This window comes from Lonchura striata, chromosome Z (assembly GCF_046129695.1).
Source record: "Lonchura striata isolate bLonStr1 chromosome Z, bLonStr1.mat, whole genome shotgun sequence".
NCBI lineage: Eukaryota > Metazoa > Chordata > Aves > Passeriformes > Estrildidae > Lonchura > Lonchura striata.
Genome location: NC_134642.1, coordinates 82,324,654 through 82,337,980, shown reverse-complemented (window position 1 = coordinate 82,337,980; position 13,327 = coordinate 82,324,654). Strand labels below are relative to the sequence as shown.

General features: G+C 42.7%; 1 long non-coding RNA gene across 1 annotated transcript; it reads right to left on the bottom strand.

Annotated features, from left to right (window-relative positions):
- Positions 1-1,047: 1,047 nt before the first annotated feature.
- LOC144248183 (uncharacterized) lies at positions 1,048-2,946 on the bottom strand. The gene is made up of 3 exons (XR_013341565.1): positions 2,791-2,946; positions 1,646-1,736; positions 1,048-1,269 (listed from the first exon to the last, which is right to left on the bottom strand). It is a non-coding gene; the product is annotated as an uncharacterized LOC144248183 (long non-coding RNA).
- Positions 2,947-13,327: the final 10,381 nt, after the last annotated feature.

Genomic DNA, 13,327 nt, shown 5'->3' with positions numbered 1-13,327 from the left:
ACGGGCACATCTTCTGAGGGAGCTACTTCACATCCATCATTGCAAGTGCTACTCTATAATTCCTTGAGAATTATTCTCTGGCAGAATGAAAAGCTTGCTGTAAACTCAGTTATACATATGTAATGCCATTAACAGATTCATATACTAAATTTCAAGCTCTGTTGTACCAAGACAAACAGACTAAGAGATCAGGAGAACTAAAAATACATTCTTGAGATGCAGAGAAAGGCAAATATTAGACTGTTCATTAACTTATCCCTTACACTCCTAAGACATTGCATTTCAGTACTTTTATTACAGCTTCCCTCTGTTCATATAACAATCCTATTAAACAACAAAAACAATTGGAATTAACAGCAAAGAAAGCACGTCGAGAAGAGACACCACGTATCAAAAACATGCAATTAAACAAGGCATACTGGTACAAATGTTTTCTGTTCACTACACCCATCTCTGCACACAGAAACACAGTGCAATTCTTCCACTTGTAGCTGCTAAAGCAATAATCTAGATGAAAACCTTGCTTTAAAAAAAAAAAAAAACAAGATTTCGACAGAAGTTTGTCTCTCAGTGAACTCTTCCATATTCAAGAAATCAAGTCTGGACAGTAGTCTCTTAAGGACCAAATCTATTTTGTAGAGATGAAGAAATAAAAACTGAAATTCTTGATTTATCAAGGACATTAATTTCTATAAGCACAACAGACAACCTCATTTTCTCATATAGGCGTTCTTATGGCATCACAGTAACACTGACTCTTCAACCCCACCTCATAGTTACTTCTGTGAAGCCACATTTCAAAATGTGCTTCCAAAAAGATTTGGCTGGAACTGGCTCAAAGATTCTAAATTAACACAACACAAGGTGGACATCTCAATGTGCATGATATGACTTCCCAAGTTCCTCACAGCACCAGTTATAAAAGACCTTAAAAGTAAGGAAAATTAATGCATTTGTTCGAAGGTGTCTGTTAGGACACCAGAGGGGACAGAGAGGTTTGTTTTGTCACTGGGTTGCAGGTGGTTTCGAGTGGTGTCGATGGACAAGTCCAAATCAGAACACATGCTGAACGTACCAGATTCAACAGCACAGGCACTTCCTCGCTCTGTCCTTGGCAGGAGCTCCGCGCGTTCCTTATTTGTGACGGGAAAGCGCTGAATTAGGCTCCGGACGGCGTGTTTCGTACAGAGAGCCAAGTCACAAGTCATGACTGTGTGTGCCTCTGACACATCCTTCTTCCTTACAGTCAGGTATCGATTGGCTCCTTTTCTGTCAGGGGGGAGGGAAAACTTATTTTAGGAAAAAGGAACCTACTCTAGGTTAACTTTTATCTGTCAGGGTATGAGATGCTAAGCAAAATCTTTAGAAAAAAAAACAGAAATCACAGTGAGAACCTTTTTTAATGGAGCCATTAAATCCACAAAGTATAAAATCAAGCTGTCCCAAAATGCATGTCACAAGCTTTTCCAAGCATGCATACAGCAATGAACAAAGATGCTCATTTCTGTAGCTACTTTTACACTTTTTTCTCTAATACTATTCCTTGCAACACAGTTGGGTATGTTGAAAACATCAATCAGGTTATCATTAGTCTTGAAATTCTATCCGTCTGCACCAAAGAACTGAAAACTGTACCCCGACTCACCCTTTGCTTTTAGATACCAGTCCAAGAGACTGACAGAGCCGGTGAACAAATGTTCTTTCAGTACTAGTGAAACTAGAAGGAAATTCCATCTCTAGAATGATAAATAAGAATGAAAAGACAGTAACAATGCAACAGGCAGTAATCTTGACATCTCAATGTTACAGAACACAGAATTGTTAGGATTGGAAGGGAGACCACCCAGTGCAACCCCCCTGCAGGGTCACCTGGAGCAGGTGACACAGGAACACATCTAGGGTTTGGGATGTGTCCAGAGGGGGAAATTCAACGCTTTCCCTGGGCAGCAGTTTCAGTGCTCTGCCACTCTCAAAGGAAAGTAGTTCTCCCTCAAGTTCAGGTGGAACTTCTTCTCTTTGAATTTATGGCCATTGCTCCTTGTCCTGTCACCAAAAAGCCTGCACCGCCTTCCTGGGACTCATCTCGGAGATATTCATATGCATTAGTGAGATCCCCTCTCAGTCTCCTCTGGGCCAAACAGGACCAACTCCCACAGCTCTCCTGATGAGAGACCTCCATCTCAGTGGTCTCTGCCGGACCCGCTCTATCAGCTCCCTGTCTCCGTGCTGGGGAGCCCAGAGATGGACACAGCACCCCAGCCGAGCCTCACCAGGGCCGGGCAGAGGGGCAGGATCCCCTCCCTGACCCGCTGCCAGCGCCCTCCCCACACCCGCAGCTGCCCCCGGGCCGGGCCGTGCCGCGCACCCGCCTCGTCCCCGCTCCGGAACCGCTCCAGGGCCAGCTGCGCCGCTATTGCCACCACCTCGTCCACGCCGGCGGCCCCGAGGGGCTCGGCCCGGGCGCGCACCGCGGCGGCGGCAGCCCCGTCCCCCGCAGCCCCGCCGGGCTGCCGCCGCGGGACCCGCCCGTGTCGCGACATGGCCCCGACACGGCCCCGCGCGGCTCCGCACGGCCCCGACACCGCCCGGACCCGGGGCCGCAGCCGCTCGGCCCGAGGGCGCCGCCGGGGCGGGGCGGGGCCGGCTGGAGCCGCCCGCAGCCGAGCCGGCCCCGGCGGGAGGAAATTGGCGCTGTTCCCGCCGCTCGGGGGGCACGGCTGCCCGAGGAGCGCGCTGCGCGTGTGGCTGCGGGCAGAACGCGGCCCTGCTCCCTGTCCCGTCATGAATTACCTGCTTTCATGGCATGGCATGAAACGGAGCTGTGGCGAGGGTCATCTCGGCCCTCAGCCTCCTCACTCGGTAAAGTGTTGCTTGCCCTGCTTTTCCTGCTGTCCTTGGACTCCACGCTGAAGACACGAGCTAGAAACTTAACCAAATCCACTTGGGCCTGACACAGGCCTCGGTACTGAAGGCTGCTGCTTCGGAAACATCATTAGGTCAGAAGGAGAGTACCTGGAAGAAGAACAAACTGCACAAAGCTCTGTATAAAAGAGCGATGTATTTTGAAATAAACCAGTTATAGTCTCAGCCTTCTGAACAAAGTCTATTCATTCCCATCCTGCCTCAACAGCGTCAGAGGGGAGCAGGGGGCAGACAGCTGGGTTTGTCTCTCTGCTAAAGACATTTCAGCTAACTGGCGCAGTGGTGCAGTGTATAGAGGCAGCGCTGAAAGCTGCTGTGCAGGTGTGAGATAAAGAGGCTTAGGAGTCTGAGAAGGAGATACTTTGGCAGTCTGCCTGGAAGCCTTAGCAGCGTTCCCAAAAGCTTCAGTATCCAGCGCAGAAACTCTGGCAGTTTTCCTGGAAGCTTTGGTAGCTGGCCTAGAAGCTCTGGCAACTTTCCTGGAAGCTTTGCTAGCCTGCCTGGTAACTTCCATGGGCACCTGCACCTTCTTCAAGGATGTATTCAACAAATCCCCCATCAAAAGCCCCATCTGACTCATCCCTCCCATCAGACTCCTTTATAAACCCCAAATCTTCATCCACGTTGTACTCTGCTTGTTCCTGCTGTTTTCCATTCCTTTAATGCCTCAAAAGGTGATCTCCAAGTAACAACTAGATTGACAATAGTTTTATCTCCCGCTCAGATGACTTCCTACAGCTTGTGCCTGACTTTTTTCCAACTTTTAACACTAAATGCTGTGTCAGGATCAGTGGCAAAATCTTATGATCTAGCCCACAGCAATATACTACAAAGTACAGGGCTCCTCCTGCAGGAGAAGGGATCAGGTCCTGCTCTATAACTTTCATTTTGGCCACTTCTGTTGAGCAGGTAAGAAAAGTCAAAATGAAACCTTTCCCAGCTATTTCCCTCTGCTTTGTCTTTTTATGTGCCAGAACTCTGTGCCACAGGTGGCCTGGGTGTGTGCCGAGCAATGCAGCCCCCACAAAGCCCTTGGTGTCCCCACAAGTTGCCATGCCTTGTTCCCAGGTGTGCCCAGCTCTGGCAGGAGAAAGAGCCTGCAGCGCCGTGCCCTGCCCAGCCGGGGCTCTCTGGCACAGAGCAGCAGCAGCGCCAGCACCTTTCAATCTGCTCCTTCCTTATCTTCTCCTGGACACAGAAGCCTCTGGAAATCAGCACCACCAGGCATGTTCCCAGCTCGGAGCAGCTGCTGTTGGTGGGCAGACGCTGCCAGTTTGACTGCTTCCAAAGGGGAGTAAAGTCAGAGATGTACATCATCAGGAGCCCTGGGCATATCCAATAAACATGCAAATATGTGGGAGATTTGTTAGGAATTGTTTCAGCTGTTATGCCAACAGTGCCTTCTCTCCTGGTTCTGTGTGTTATAGATGAGTCATGTAACAGTTTGCTCTCACAATTAGGAGGTAGATATTATGGGGATGTAAAAATGTATAGTGATGTTATTGTAATATATCCTCCCATAGTCCTATTTCCCCTCCCCCTTGCAATAGCCTTGGTAGTCAGGGCTTTTGGGGAGGGCCGGCTTGTGACCAGGAGGTGTGGATAAACAACACCTGACCTCCAGTCAAGATGTAAGAAAGGAATCTCCAGCAGTGGATGGCAAAACTTTGACGAAACTTTGGAGGGGTTAAGGGTATAAAAGGCAAAGCATCCATTTTATAGTTGAGCTGCTCGTAATGGTCATAGAGAGTCCCAGTGCTGCAAGTTTTCCTTATTCAGTCCTTTGTTCAGATTTAATAAACCCTTAGATTTTTGAAAGTGAGGGTTGTTTTTCAGAAGTGCAATGATTTGGGCCATTTTCTTGGTCTGGTTTCCTTAGCTTGGTTCCCATCTGAGTGCTCAGTTGGGGCACAGGCTGTAGGTGCTTGGTGCACTCCTGGAGTTACTCTTGGATCCCTTGAACAACAGGGTTTGTCCCACGAGGGGAATTTGTGCTGCTTTCTGACAGAGGAGAACTTCCCCGGCTATTTTGCTTTTGCTGTACGGAAGGTTGGTTATTGCTCTGCCTAAATTCACAGACCAATATAGAGTGCTTGCATTGTGATGTCAGGGCATGGTTGCCATGTGGTCATGGTGACAGCAGAAGGTTGTCTGGGTGCACGGAAGGCCTCAGTGTCAGAGTAGCCCTAGGGCTCGCTCAGGGCAGGCACATCCTCCTGTTTGAGGCTTTTGTCAGTGGGAGCTGCCCACTGGCAAGAGCCTTGATTTTACAATGATTGAGAAAGTTGCTGCTGCAGCTATTGCAGTTTATGGCGTTTGTTATTCTGGCTATTACCTCACTAACCTGGCACGTAAGTAGAGGTTTTCCCTGCGTGTGCCCAAACCTGGATTTTGTATGTCTTCCTGCTCTTTCTTAGTGCCTGAGTTGTTTTGAAACAGAAAGAGCACCAGTGTGCCACTGGTTTGGTAAAGCTCCTGTCAAGGCGTTCAGCTACAAGGGGATTTCTGCAGCCACAGGGGCAGCATTTGCAAGGGGACCTGCAGGGGTTCTGTTTCCTCCATGGGAGAGTCTGAGGCAGCAGAGTCTGTCATTTTCTGTTTGCTGGGACAAGCAAGACAGCTTTGAAAATGTAAACTGGAGACCTTCTTGGAAGGCCTTCTAACAACTCTGCAGTTGTTCCCAGAATTCAGGGAAAGCTTCTTTCTTTCTTTCTATATTTTGTCATGAAAGGATTTGACTGTCTAACTTGACCCTTGACTGAGTGTTAAATAGTGATTTCCTTTGCAAGGAAGAGCAAATTCCAAAGCAGGGAGTGTCTGCTCCTGGACCCTGGAGCTGCTGCTGTGTTGTGTCACAATAGAGCTGCCACATCATAGTGGAATTTTGGGGAAGCTTTTCTGGGCAACTGTTTCCAGCAAGCTAATGGGAAGTTGTGCATGCATCTGATTTAAAAAAAAAGGTACCGGAAGGATTTTAAAAAGAGGTGTTATGTGTTTGGTAGAACAGGAGCACTGAGTGTTAGAGAACAATTTGCATTTTCTTCATCATGTTTGTATTCATTTAATGGCTGAACAGGCCAAAGGGTAGGCACGGCCAAGAATATTATCTGGATCTCTTGCTTGTTGTGTGAATGAAATGTGTCTGCTGGAGGGATGTTGTGAAAGGGAAAACTCTCAGTTCGTGGTGCTTGTTCTGTGGGTTTCACCAGCCCAGGCAATTTTCTCACAGCGTCTGGTTCATTTTCCCTTGCCCACTATAGGTCACCTGAAGCATGCATTCAGCGGTGCTGTTCCTAAGGTGAGTGAGAAAGGAACATTTCATGTTTGTGCTGTTTAGCAATTGTAGAGTAAGCTGTGTGCTTAGCCAGAACCAGTAGGCTGCCACGCAGGCTGAAAGAAAATCCATTTTCGGGCATTCCACAACAAATACAAAGGCATAGCTGGATATTTCCTAATTTCCAACTCAGAGCCTTGAAGACCTACAAACTCAGTTTTGCAGAGAGAACATTGCTTGATGACACCAGACAGGGATGAATACTTAAGAGAGATCAACTTCCTGCAGAGTTGAATAAGCCCATTTTAATGAAGTCACAGCAACTTAGATTCCTATCCCTATCAAACTTCATGATACTTCCTTAGAAGATGTGGTTGTAGAATTAGAAGGACAATTTAATGCGGTATTTGCAGTCAAATGGGCAATTTTGTGGCTGGGCAGCTGTGTGGGCCAAAGGACCCCGGGGTGCCGGTCAAGAGCAGCTGAAGGTGGCCAGCGCCTGGCCAGGTAGCCAAGAAGGCCGAGGGCATCGTGGCCTGTGTCAGCAGCAGTGGGGCAGCAGGAGCAGGGCAGTGACCGTCCCCCTGGGCTGGGCAGCGCTGCGGCCAGAGCTGGGAGTGCTGTGTCCACTTTCTGCCCGGTCGCTCTGCGTCTCACAAAACAGGATGGGACCCGGACTGGTTGCAGACTTGGCATTTATTATGTCTGTATCATCCAAGCAAAAGGCCAGAGACACAGAGAAACGAACATCCATGCAAATCTAGATCAAAGGCAAGATGGCAGTTTATGCAAAGCCTTTTTCTACATATTCTTTGAACCAATAGCATAAAAGGTGCAGAGTCATTATATCCTAACCAATAAGAACAGGACCCATGTGGGTTTAACTTTAACAGAAGGACTTCTATGAACCTCAAACAATATACAGTAATTCATTATATAAGTTTGAAACTTTTTCTATTTTTGCATCTCAAACTATCACTAAGTCACTATCTTGTTCTTTCTTGCTCCTTATGATAAATATAAATGTATTTTCCTAGCTTCCCATGAGAAGGTTTTGAAATTTCCCAGCCTTTTTCAGCTTTATGTCTACTTTCTGGGGCCTTTTTGCACTTTTCTAAAGTTTTTTACCTTTTATATATTCCTACAATTCCCCCTCTCTTTTTAAATAAACTATTTTTGACTCGTCACTTATTTATTACTTTGTGTTACATAGCTTTACTACTGCATGTATTTATTCATGTAGGAAAAAAGTTACAAACTTTTTATATGAAGGTACTTTTGTTTTTGTTTGTTTTAAGCTCTATAATTTTAAGTTAAACCATTCTTAATGTTGGGTAAAGTTAGGTTTAGTATCTGTATTAGGTTCTGATAAATTGTGACTTTTTTAAGGTCTCAATTTAAAGGTTAAATTTGTGACTGACTAATTGTTTTTGGTGAGGTTTTGTGAATTATTTGTAATTTTTCTTTTGTATTTGGGTTTGTTAGTGTGTTTTGGTGTGTTGTATGGTTTGACGTTCTTTATTGGAATTCACTTTGATTTTCTAGTGCTTGTAGAAATACAAGTATTCTCTTTGCTTTAAGTTATTAATTGGAAAGGACTTTTAATTTGTCTTGTTTATGGTCTTAATTAAAACAGGAGGAATTTTTTTTTAGTTTTGTTTGTGTGTTATTTGTAAAACGCTTAAGAATTGGTGGATCTGGTTCTGCAAAAGAACTGTTTAAAAAATTATAAACATATAAAGCTTTATTCAATTTTATCTGTGGTATTACTTCTGCTCCCCTCTTCTGTTGATCTAAATGTGTTTTAATGTGTGATGTGTCTTTTTAACAGTTGTTGGATTTGTGGGGGAGTGGGGAATACTGAAGGAGTGATGAACATTTTAATTTATTAGGAATGTTGTTACTTTTTGAGATAGATATGTGGGGCTATTGTGGTACACTTAATGAAGTAAATGTTTGTAAAAAATGTTGATAGGTACGATTACTTGTTCTCTTGTGTGGATAGAGGCAAAAACTGTACTTGATAGTGAATCTACTGAAACATTAATATTTTTAAATCTCTACAAAGAAGGGTATTTAGTGATGTTTGTTATAATTGTAGACTTTATAAACTTTGTGGATGAACAGTTCTTGTAGAAACAGGGGTTTGCACAAGCTGACAATCAGGGTAACTGTTAATGATAGCTTTAGCTTGGGATTTAGAGATACGAAACGTCTGTACAAGTGCTTGTGTATATTGATGGAAAAGGTATGACTCAATTTTGCGTGCTCAAAAATGTTTGCTAATGTGTTTGAGATAACTATGGTCAGTTTTTTTGTTCTTGTATTTCTTTTTGCTAAACATCTTGGTAAAGATGAATGAGTTTTAATATGAGAAATAAAATATAGGTTAATTCTGTGTTGTAAATTTTTATGAAGATATGAAAGCTAGCAATATAAATTATTATTACTAGTATTTTTTAAAACTATATTTTTACCTACATTAGTAACAGAGGTAGAATCTGTAATTAAATTGAGGGGCTTTGAAAATAGCTGAAAAGCTTTAACAATAGCAGCTAGTTTAACTACTTGAGGAGAACTTTTGACTATTTGAATATTTGATTTCTAATTTTTTGTTATTTGATTTAAATTACTGATTTATGTGTTTTTCTTGACGAAGAGCATTGTATTACTTAAAGGCCCTTCACTTAGCAAGGGCTATTTTTTGAAACTCAATTTTGTTTGTAATAATTTGTGACTTGGATAATGAATAGCACAAACACTTGAAAAATTTAAGAATGCATTTTGTAAATCATCTGAATTTTGTAATGCCTAATCTAAATAATCTTTCTTTAAAGGTAAATATAGAACTGTAAAATCTTTGCCAGTTAAGGTTAATATTCTTGCTTTGGCCTTAATTACAATTTGTGCTATTATCTCTAGGGTTGTAGAAATTGTCTTTGGAGACTTGTAGGGAAGAAAAACTTATTCTACTATTAGTAATGGATCTTTCTCAGATGGAGCTCATTGAAAAATGAGGCTATAAAGTTGTAGCTTCTGTCTCAAAGCAGTCAAGAAGAAAGGTTTCTTGGGAGCATAATGATGAGCTTGTATCTTTTGGAAGTTTTTGTGACTTTTTATGGTGAGTTGAGCTTCAGGTGTTAAAATCTTGGGAGATTTAATGTCACAGTTTTCTCTCAGTAGATCAAAAAGTGGAGCAAGTTCGTCGTTGGTAATTTTCAAAATAGGTTTCATCTAGTTAATTTCTCTTAAAAGTTGCTGTGAATCTTGCAAAGTGTTGACGTTGACTTGAATTTATATCTTTTGTGGTGAAATTGTTTTGTTATCTTCTATCTTAGATATTTTTAGAGTGGGATTTCTTGTATCTTAGATGTAGAAATTCTAGTTCAGTCTTTTGGATTTCAGTGACAGCACTGTCATGAGTTTGTTTCATCTTTGTCTGTGTCAGTGCTGCAATGAGTAGATCATCTATGTAGTGTAGAATCGTGGATTGTGGATGCTTCTGTCAAGTTGGGCACAGTACTTGTGTGACAAAATATTGTTAAATTGTTAGAGAAGTCTTCATCCCTTGTGGTAAAGATTTCTAGTGATGTCTTTGCATTGGCTTTCTTTGATTGATGACTGGAACTGAGAAGGCAAATCTTGGGGGATCTTCAGGATGAAGAGGCATGTTGAAGAAACAGTCTTTTATAGCGATGATGACGAGAGGCCAGTTTCTAGGAATTCTTGATAGAAAGGCACGTACAGCAGCTATCTTCCTTTCAGGACTTGTAATAGTAATCATGGATTCACTTTGTAAACAAACAGTAGTTCTTCTGATCCTTGTGAGTGTTCTCATAGGTGATATTAAGTGTTAGCTACTGGGCTAAAACAGGAGAGAAATTACAGAGTCATTTGCATCGTATCTGGTATGCCTGTAACATAAATTGTTCTACCACGATGAGTTAGGCCACAAGTCAGTTCTGGTTGGTTTAGAACATACTTCTAAGTATGTTCTACTTAGAAGACATCTAGCATTGGAGTAGAAATCACATCTGGAATACATTGGTACATAGTTTGATTGGTTAACAAAGCCTTTTGTTAAGATACATTTTGTTTGAATATGTCTATAGGTAAAGCAATTGTAAAAGCAAGAGGTGTCTTAGGTTGAATTACTGTTGGGACTTTGAGGGGAAGAGCTAAAACTATTAGTTCTTCATTGTAGTTTACTGAAATGATAACTGGAAAAATTAATAGTACAAGACTTGTATGTTGTCTTAACCTATAATAATTAAAAATTCTTGTCTTTGTTGTGATTTTTTAATCAGACCTCTAGGTATACATTCATAACAGAATTTTTTTTAAAACCATATTAATTTTGTGTTTGCTAACTCCAGTTTTGTCCTTGGAGGTAATAAGAAGGAACATCTTGTGGTACTGGTGGTAAAGGTAGATCTTGTGTTTGGCTTTGAGGTCTCCTAGTTAAGGCTAAGGGGGCAAAATTCCTTGGATTCTGGGTTGCTATTGCTTGTTTCACCGCGTGGTGGGTCGCGCTTTGCTTGGAGTTTAACGGTAGGCGATTACTATCTATATCAAATTTAGAATGACAATTTCTTGCATAATGTTTCCCTTTTTGATATTGAGGACTAGCAGAATGTATTCTTCAGATTTTATTATTGGATCAGGGTAAGTCTTTATCACATGACTAGGCTTCTCACATCTGAAGCACGACTTTGTAGTAGAATTTCATTGAACAGTAGCAAGAGTTTTTAAAAAAAGTTTTATTTGTTCTTCAATTGCTTTTTAAACTTTGTTCTTTAGTGAATCATGAGATTTAGTAATTTGCTCTCTAAAGGCATTAGCTTGTACTGTAGCAAGATACTGTGGAGTGCTAATTTTACTGTAAGTTGAAAGCATTTGAGTGAGAGTTGGAGGCTGTTTGGGTAATGTAGAAATAATTTTTTTGCAATCATTTGCATTTACAAATGCTAGGTTTTGGAGACTATAAGAATATAAGAGCTGCTTTATCAGGGTGTTGTCTTTCAACAGCTTGTGTTAACTTATCTAAAAATGTACCATATGATTCATTTGTTCTTTGTGTCATGGTCGAATATGCTTTAAGAGGAGTACCTGTTGATTTGACAGAAATGAAAGTTTTTCTTGCAGCTTGTTTAATTTCTCTCAGCACTGACCTAGGAAAAAAGTTTCTGTTTCTGGTTTATCATATGGCAGTTTGCTGGACAATTTAGCTTCTGAAAATTTTTCATATGTACTACTGACATATTTTTCCCTTAAAACCTTAATAAGTATCTTCTGCTGGAGTTCTCATAACATAAATTGTGAATTAGTTAAAATCACTCTTGCCACAATGCGATAATCAGTTGGCATGAGTTCATAAGAGTAAAAAAATACTTTTTAACACATAATTAAAATAAGGAGAATTAATTCTGCTTTCTTTCAAAGTTTGATTTCACTCATTAATGTTATTATCATGGTTTGACGCTGGCACAATGCCAGTGCCCCCATGAAAATTCAATCTCTCAATTGAATGCTGTAATGCAATTGAGAACAGAGCAAAGCAGGCCAAAGCTTAATAACAAGGAAAAAACTTTATTAAGCTACTACTATAAAAGGGAAAAAAAAGAGAAGAAAAAAAAAAACACCCAAAGATCAAAATGAAAACCTTGGAAAGTATTCTTCCTCCCACCACCAACTCCAACAAACCACAGTGAGACACAATCTGGACCCCAATCAGGTTTCCACCCTGCAGACAATCGATACTCAGTCCATGAAGAGGGACAGGAGTCTCCTCTGTGCCACAGACCCCCCAGTAAACACACTGCCACATCCTGTGTTTCCATGTCACACAAGGCACCGCCCGGAGAAGAAGTTTGCCATGGTGACCCTTCTCCTTTCCATGCACAGTGCTCTCACCACCAATGCATAGATGGACAGACTGCTTTTAGGATTTTTCCTTTCAAGGATGCCTGCCAGGAGGGGGAAAAACAACAGTTTTTCATTTTTTGGGACCACAGTCCCCCCCCATTTTCCCCTGGGGCCGAGGGTCCAAGAACAGAGATCTTCTTCTCTTCTCCTTCTTTGAGGACAGGGGACACCACCACAAACTCCCTAACTCTTCTCTGTTCGCTCCACTTCTGTCTTTTCCCAGCTGAAGCCGGTCTCTTGGCTCACTGGCATCCTCCTAAAATACAGTCTCTCTTGGAAGAGAAAAATCGGTTCAGTCTATGGCCAACAAGGAAAAGTCCAGACAAAAAAAACACTCCTCATCTCCTCCCACCTCAAATTTCTCCTTCTAACATCCCAGGGTCCAAGCTGTCTCGCTTCCTCTCTTTCAAACCGAGGAGGAGTAAAATTTCAGCAAGCTTTCATTTCTCAAGGAAGGGTTAAAAGTCCCGACTCCCAGGGCTGGCTCGATGCCCAGGCTCCGGCTCCCACAGGCAGCTGGGCACCTTGCGGCCCCCTCGCTCTTCTCCTTTCCTGCGGCGTACTGCTGATGCTGATAAAACCACCGCTGTCTCTTTCTCTCTCTCTCTCTCTCTCTCTCTCGACTCGGGGGGGACATCTGGGGAGACATCCCAGATTTCTCCACCCTTCCATCTGCAGGGGCCAGCCCAGCTCCAGTCCCTCCACTCTTGGGACCACCTCAGTCAGGCCATGGACCTTCCCCTCCCCACCCAGCCACGGCCGAGCAGGGCAGAGTTCTGCACTGCACGCTGACCGGAACCAAAGAGAGCCAGTTCTCCTGGGAATTCTGCTTTTAACCCCTCTGTGTTCTCAGAGGTGTGTCCACCTTCAATTGGTCAATATCCAAATTGACCTCTTCCTGCCGAGAAAATTCTTTTTCCATGTCAAACAACAACAGTTATAATGTGAGAGTGATTAATACATAGGCCTACTATTATCCCTCCCATAAGCGACTGGCATTGCTAAAATTTGTTCATTTAAAAACTTAAAATCTTCTTTTTTACAAAAGATGCAACCCTATTTTTTTCTAATCAGATGTTGCTACATCATGTTCTGAACTAGGCAGATTATTTTTGTAGCAACTGAGTTCTGTGAGAAATCTGTCTTGGTTTCTAGACACTGTTCTGGGCTTTCCACTGAAAGAAGTCTCAGCTTGGTTCCTTAGTA